Source organism: Eriocheir sinensis, chromosome 13, assembly GCF_024679095.1.
Source record: "Eriocheir sinensis breed Jianghai 21 chromosome 13, ASM2467909v1, whole genome shotgun sequence".
NCBI classification, from domain to species: domain Eukaryota; kingdom Metazoa; phylum Arthropoda; class Malacostraca; order Decapoda; family Varunidae; genus Eriocheir; species Eriocheir sinensis.
This window is the reverse complement of record NC_066521.1, coordinates 13,884,556-13,891,762: the sequence shown is the minus strand read 5'-3', so window position 1 is coordinate 13,891,762 and position 7,207 is coordinate 13,884,556.

The following is a 7,207-nucleotide window of genomic DNA, read 5'->3' as shown; positions in this document are numbered from 1 at the left end:
ACCAAAGAAGAAGGAAAGGCGAGCAAGAGGAAGGAAATGAAGCAGAACGAGCCCACACAATACACGCAAGGAGGGAGAAAGAGAGGGACCCAGAAGACCCACTATACCGCTACTCCGCCAGACGCAACTGATAAGAGCCAAGCAGACCATTAGGGAAGATAAATGAGGGTGCGAGATGGACAAGTGGATAACGGCGGAGGCGGCAGCGGGGGGCAGAGGAGGCTGGCGGAGAAGTGATTACCGGAATGACAGAGAGAATGATGATGCGTGGAGAAAGTAAGACAGATGGATAGACAGATAGATAGAGAGGGAGACAGTTATAGAAAGTTAATAATATATCTCCTCCCGAAATTGACCTCCCTTTCGGCCACCTCTTTAGATTCCTTTTGTGAGCAGCGAGTAGCGGGCTTTTTTTTTATTATTGTTTCCTTTTTTTTGTGCCCTTGAGCTGTCTCCTTTGTTGTAAAAAAAAATATAGGTAACGTTATAAGAGCATGGAATAAGGGAATAGCGGGGAGATTTAATGGTCCACAAGCGAATAGAAGAAAGAAAATGATAAATGCGATGATAATATACAGAAAACGGGGGAGAGAAATCACTTTTATATAGACTTGAGAGAAAATGGATTGAGGTAACTGCACAGAAGGGAATGAAGGAAAAAAGTTTAAAATGGTTCTAAGACGTAAAGAAAAATAAAAAATAAAATAAATAAAAGAAGAAAAAGAGGAAAAATTGACAAGATAAAAAAAAATCGGAGGAGGAGGAGGAGAAATAGAATGATAAGGAGGAGAGAGAGGAAGATGGAGAGGAAGAGGAGGAGGAGGAGAAATAGAATGATAAGGAGGAGAGAGAGGAAGATGGAGAGGAAGAGGAGGAGGAGGAGAAATAGAATGATAAGGAGGAGAGAGAGGAAGATGGAGAGGAAGAGGAGGGGGAGGAGGAGGAGAAATAGAATGATAAGGAGGAGAGAGAGGAAGATGGAGAGGAAGAGGAGGAGGAGGAGAAATAGAATGATAAGGAGGAGAGAGAGGAAGATGGAGAGGAAGAGGAGGAGGAGGAGGAGGAGAAATAGAATGATAAGGAGGAGAGAGAGGAAGATGGAGAGGAAGAGGAGGGGGAGGAGGAAAACAAAGACGAACAGTTATAATAAGAAGAATATGACTAAGACAAAATATATATAAAAGGAATAAAAAGAAGGGTAACCTCTAAGCATGAAAGAAAACGGTGATTGGATGCTGAACTAAGAGGGTGACGAAACAGAAAAATTAAAATGCAAACCAGGAACCAAAACAAGTTAGAGAAGTTAAGAGGAAGAGAAAAGGAAAAGAAGAAAAGAAGATAAAAGATAAGCAAAGGATATAAAAAAAACTCTCTCTCTCTCTCTCTCCAAGAAGATCCACCACTACCACGAAGCGATCAACCTCTTTAATGGATGCAAAAAACAACATCAACTATTTCCTGTCGCTCTCCCTGACCATCATTCAGTAGACCCTCAACCCATCTTCTCCCTTTTATTATTCTCCATCTCTTTCCTCTTTTTATTTCCTCTTCTTTTACTTTTACCACTAAGGGATCATTTATTCTTTCCTTTTTGTCTTTCTTTCTTAAACATGCGTGTATTCCTTTTATATATTTTTCTAGTTTATTTACCAAACATGTCTTACCATACCTACTTTCTTCCTTTATATTTCTTTTTTTTTTCTTTTTATCAACTGAACAGACATTAAATTAATTCCTTAACTTTCAATTCTTCTTTTTTTAATGTTCTATCCTTCCTTCCTTCTTTCTCTCCCTCAACACTAATCCCATCCCTTTCTCCCTTATATTTTACCTTTGTTATTTACCTTCTTAATGAGTTCTTTCTACCTTTAAACCCGCGCAGGTGTCCAGGGAGGGAGGGAGGTGGGAAGGGGGGGAGCTTACCTGGGGGACGGCTTACCTGTGGGGGTGTGACGCGACCTCTCAGGTAAGGATTACGAGCCTCCAGGTATTTCCGGGCCACGACGAAAGACCCTGAAGGAAAAAAAAAATATGGGCTTGAAAAAAAGGTGAATAGAACATAACACCAAGAGACCATTTTGTAAGAGGAGGAGGAGGAGGAGGAGGAGGAGGAGAAACGAAGAAAAAAAGAAAAAAAGAAAAAGAAGTAGAATAAGTAAAGAAAAGAAAGAGAAGAAGAAGAAGAAGAAGAAGAAGAAGAAGAAGAAGAAGAAAAAGAACAAGAAAAAGAAAGAAAAAGATGAAGATAAAAAAAGGAAGAGAAAAGGGAAGAATAAAAAACTAAAATATGAAGAAAAAGATGATAAAGAAGAAGAAGAAGAAGAAGAAGAAGAAGAGGAGGAGGAGGAGGAGGAGGAGGAAAAAAAAGAAAAGAAGAAAAGAAGAAAAAAAGAAAAAGAAGTGGCATAAGTAAAGAAAAGAAGAAGAAGAAGAAGAAGAAGAAGAAGAAGAAGAAGAAGAAGAAGAAGAAGAAAAGGAAAGAAGAAGAAAAAAAATGAAGATAAAAAGACGAAAAAGAAGAGGAAGAAGAGAAAAGGGGAGAATAAAAAAACAAAATATGAAAACAAGATGATAAAGAAGAAGAAGAAGAAGAGGAGGAGGAGGAGGAGGAGGAGGGTGACAAAGGAGAGCAGGTGATATATGGAGGTAAAGTTGTGGAGGAATGTTTGGGAGGATGAAGAGGAAATATCGAAGAGGTGGAAAGAAGAGAGAGAGAGGAGGAAGAGGAAGCATGAAAACACGGAAGAGGAGGGAACAGACACGCGAACACGACTATCATCACCACCAAAACTATCATCACCATTACATAAAACAAAACTAGCAATACAGTGCAAGTCTCTCTCTCTCTCTCTCTCTCTCTCTCTCTCTCTCTCTCTCTCTCTCTCCACCTACCATTACACTGAAATTGCCCTCCTCCACTCTCGTCCACCCTCCTCCTCCTCCTCCTCTTCCTCCTCCACCTGAAGGTCGTGAGGGAGAGATGAGGTCGTTCCCAAGGTCACATGATACGTTTTTTTTCTTTTCCATTTCTTTTATTCCTTGTTTTCTCTTCTATCTATCTATCTATCTATCTATTTGTCCATCCATCTATGTCTATATATAGAGAGAGGGAGAGGGAAAACTGAAATGCTTACACACACACACACACACACACACACACGCGCGCGCCTTCACGTATCTTCTCCCCCTCAAGGAATAGGCCGGAGGGGGGTGGGGTAGGTCTCTCTCTCTCTCTCTCTCTCTCTCTCTCTCTCTCTCTCTCTCTCTCATAGTCAGACGCGTGGTGGGGAATATTATCCTTAGAGTGTTATTCCTCCTCCTCCTCCTCCTCCTCCTCCTCCTCCTCCTCCTCTTCCTCTTCCTCCATAGTTGACTGAGGCCATTTAACTTTTATTTTTACGTTGAATAAGAGACAACTTCGAAGAGATAAGGATTCGTGTTAGTGGTTTTCAAGTACCTAAATATATTCAGTAACGTCAATCCCTCCACGTTCCTCAAGCTCCAAACGATAACTACAAGAATAATGGGTAATCAATGCAAGTATATCTTTGTGTATCTTATCTCGTATTTTCTCTTTTTGTTTTCCCTTTTCATTCTTTTGCTTCTTTTCTAATGTCTTCCTTCTTTCCTTCGCTTCGCCTTCTCTTGTCTTTTTTCCTTCTATTTTTTCTTCTCCTTTAGTGTCTTCTCTCTTCTGTTTTATTTCATCTGCTGTTTTCTTTCTCCCTTCTTTGGTTCACCTGTGAGCTTCTTCTGTCTGTCTTCCTTCTTTCCTTCGCTTCATCTTCTCTTGTTTTTTTTTCTTCTATCTTTTTCTTCTCCATTAGTGTCTTCTCTCTTCTGTGTTTTATTTCATCTTCTGCCGTTTTCTTTCTCCCTTCTTCGGTTCACCTGTGAGCTTCTTCTGTCTGTCTTCCTTCTTTCCTTCGCTTCGCCTTCTCTTGTCTCTTTTCTTCTATTTTTTTCTTCTCCTTTAGTGTCTTCTCTCTTCTGTTTTATTTTATCTTCTGCTGTTTTCTTTCTCCCTTCTTTGGTTCAACTGTAAGCGTTTTCTTTCTTAATTCCTTAGTCTCTCTTCCTCTTGTCTTTCTTCTTCGTTCTTTTGTTTCACCTCATAGTGTTTTTTTTTATTCTCTTCCTCTTGTTTTCCTTTTCTTTTATTTCTCCTCCTAGTAAGTACCTTTTTCCTTCCTACTGTTTCCCCTCCTCGTATTTTCCTTCTCCCTTCTTTTGGTTTACCTTCAAATGTCTTTCTTTTCTTTTTTTGCTTCACTTTCTTGTTTCTTCCTTCTTTTTGTGTCCTTTCCTTTTTTCTTTCTTTCGTTTCATATCTTGTCTTTCTTTTCCTTTATTCATGTCAAAAACTTAGTTCATATTTTCTTTTAGTTCTGTTTTGTCTCGATTTCTTTCTTGTTTTAATTCATATCTTTTAATTCCTGTTTTGTCCCGTTTTTTTTGGTATTAATTCATATCTTTTTTAATTCCTGTTTTGCCCCGTATTTTATTGTTTTAATTCATATCTTTTTAATTCCTGTTTTGCCCCGTATTTTATTGTTTTAATTCATATCTTCTTTAATTCCTGTTTTGTCCCGTATTTTTTTGTTTTAATTCATATCTTCTTTAATTCCTGTTTTGTCCCGTATTTTTTTGTTTTAATCCATATCTTCTTTAATTCCTGTTTTGCCACGTATTTTTTTGTTTTAATCCATATCTTCTGTAATTCCTGTTTTGTTCCGTATTTTTCTTGTTTAGTTCATATCTCCTTTAATTCCTGTTTTGTCCCGTATTTTTTTGTTTTAATTCATATCTTCTTTAATTCCTGTTTTGCCCCGTATTTTTTTGGTATTAATTCATATCTTTTTTAATTCCTGTTTTGCCACGTATTTTTTTGTTATAATTCATATCTTCTTTATTTCCTGTTTTGCCCCGTATTTTTTTGTTTTAATTCATATCTTCTTTAATTCCTGTTTTGTTTCGTATTTTTTTGTTTTAATTCATATCTTCTTTAATTCCTGTCTTGTTTCGTATTTTTTTGTTTCAATTCATATCTTCTTTAATTCCTGTTTTGTCACGTGTTTCTTTGTTTTAATTCATATCTTCTTTAATTCCTGTTTTGTCACGTGTTTCTTTGTTTTAATTCATATCTTCTTTAATTCCTGTTTTGTCACGTATTTTTTTGTTTTAATTCATATCTTCTTTAATTCCTGTTTTAACACGTATTTTTTTATTTATTCATATCTTCTTTAATTCCTGTTTTGCCAAGTATTTTATGTTTTTATTCATATCTTCTTTAATTCCTGTTTTGCCACGTATTTTTGTGTTTTAATCCATATCTTCTTTAATTCCTGTTTTGCCACGTATTTTTTTGTTTTAATCCATATCTTCTTTAATTCCTGTTTTGTCCCGTATTTTTTTGTTTTAATTCATATCTTCTTTAATTCCTGTTTTGTCCCGTAGTTTTTTGTTTTAATCCATATCTTCTTTAATTCCTGTTTGGTACTGTATTTTTTTGTTTTAATTCATGTCTTCTGTAATTCCTGTTTTGTTCCGTATTTTTCTTGTTTAATTCATATCTCCTTTAATTCCTGTTTTGTCCCGTATTTTTGTTTTGTTTTAATTCGTATCTTTTTTAATTCCTGTTTGTTTGTTTTAATTTATTTCTTCTTTAATTCCTGTTGTCCCGTATTTTTTGTTTTAATTCATATCTTCTTTAATTCCTGTCTTGTTTCGTATTTTTTTGTTTTAATTCATATCTTCTTTAATTCTTGTTTGCCCCGTATTTTTCCGTTTTAATTCATATCTTCTTTAATTCCTGTTTTGTCCCGTATTTTTTTGTTTTAATTCATATATTTTTTAATTCCTGTCCTGTTTGTTTGTTTTAATTTATTTCTTCTTTAATTCCTGTTTTGCCCGTATTTTTTCTTGTTTTAATTCATATCTCCTTTAATCCCTATTTTGCCACGTATTTGTTTTGTTTTAATTCATATCTTCTTTAATTCCTGTTTTGCCAAGTATTTTTTTTCTCGTTTTGTCTTCGTTCATTTTCCACATCATCAACTTTTCAATCACCTTGTCTACATTTTTCCTTTGTTTTCCTTCACTGCTTCTCTAGAATCTTCCTTTTGTCCTCGGTTTCGTCACAACTTTACATTTCCTTGTCTTCATTTCCTCGTATAGTATTATTTATTTTTTTTACTTCCTCCTCCTCCTCCTCACTGTCCTCACACGTGTCGTTTTTCCTTTTTTTTTTGTTTTTTTGGTTGAAATTGCGTTTGTCTCCTTAACCTTTGCAACTCCCCCTTTTCTCTTTTTTTCTCTCAATTTTTGTTCTTCATTCCTTTCCTTCTTTCGTTTTTCTTTCTCTTTCTTTCTTTCTCTCCTTCTCTCTCTTTTCTTTTCTTTTTCTTTCTTTCTTTCTGTTTTTCCTTTCTTCGTTCGTTCATTCGTCCGTTCCTTCCTTTCCTTCTTTCTTTCTTTATTTCTTGTTTTCTATCTTTCTTCCTTCTTTCTTTGTCTGTTTCTCTTTCTTTCTTTCTTTTCCCTTTCTTCCTTCCTTCTTTCCTTTCTACCTTTTTTTTCTTTTTCCTTTTTCTACCTTTTCTATCTATCTATCTGTCTATCTATCTATCTATCTATCCATCAATCTCTATCTCTCTATCCTTGTGTCTATCTATCTCTCTCTCTCTCTCTCTCTCTCTCTCTCTCTCTCTCTCTCTCTCTCTCTCTCTCTCTCTCTCTCTCTCTCTCTCTCTCTCTCTCTCTCTCTCTCTCTCTCTCTCTCTCTCTCTCTCTCTCTCAGCATCACAACTCTTCTACACTCCACACCTGACACGTTTCTCTGCCTCTCTACCTTTCCTTCCTTACCTGTCTGTGGTTAGTGGAATGCCTCGCAGCCACACACACACACACACACACACACACACACACACACACACACACACTACGTCTAGCCTAGTATAGCCTAAGGGGAACCACACACCTTCCCTCCCCCTCTCCCTTCCCTTCCTTCCTCCGTCCCTTCCCTCCCTTCGTCCCTTCTCTCCCTTCTTGCAACAGACCACAACAAGGAACTAAGCCTGACAGTGCCTCATAAAGTCTCCCTCCTCCTCCTCCCTCTCTCGCTTCCCTTGATAGCGGTGGGAATGGCCAGGTAGGTTTAGGTAGATTTATTCACCTGTTCCCGTGGTGGTTAGACTTAATAGAAGGT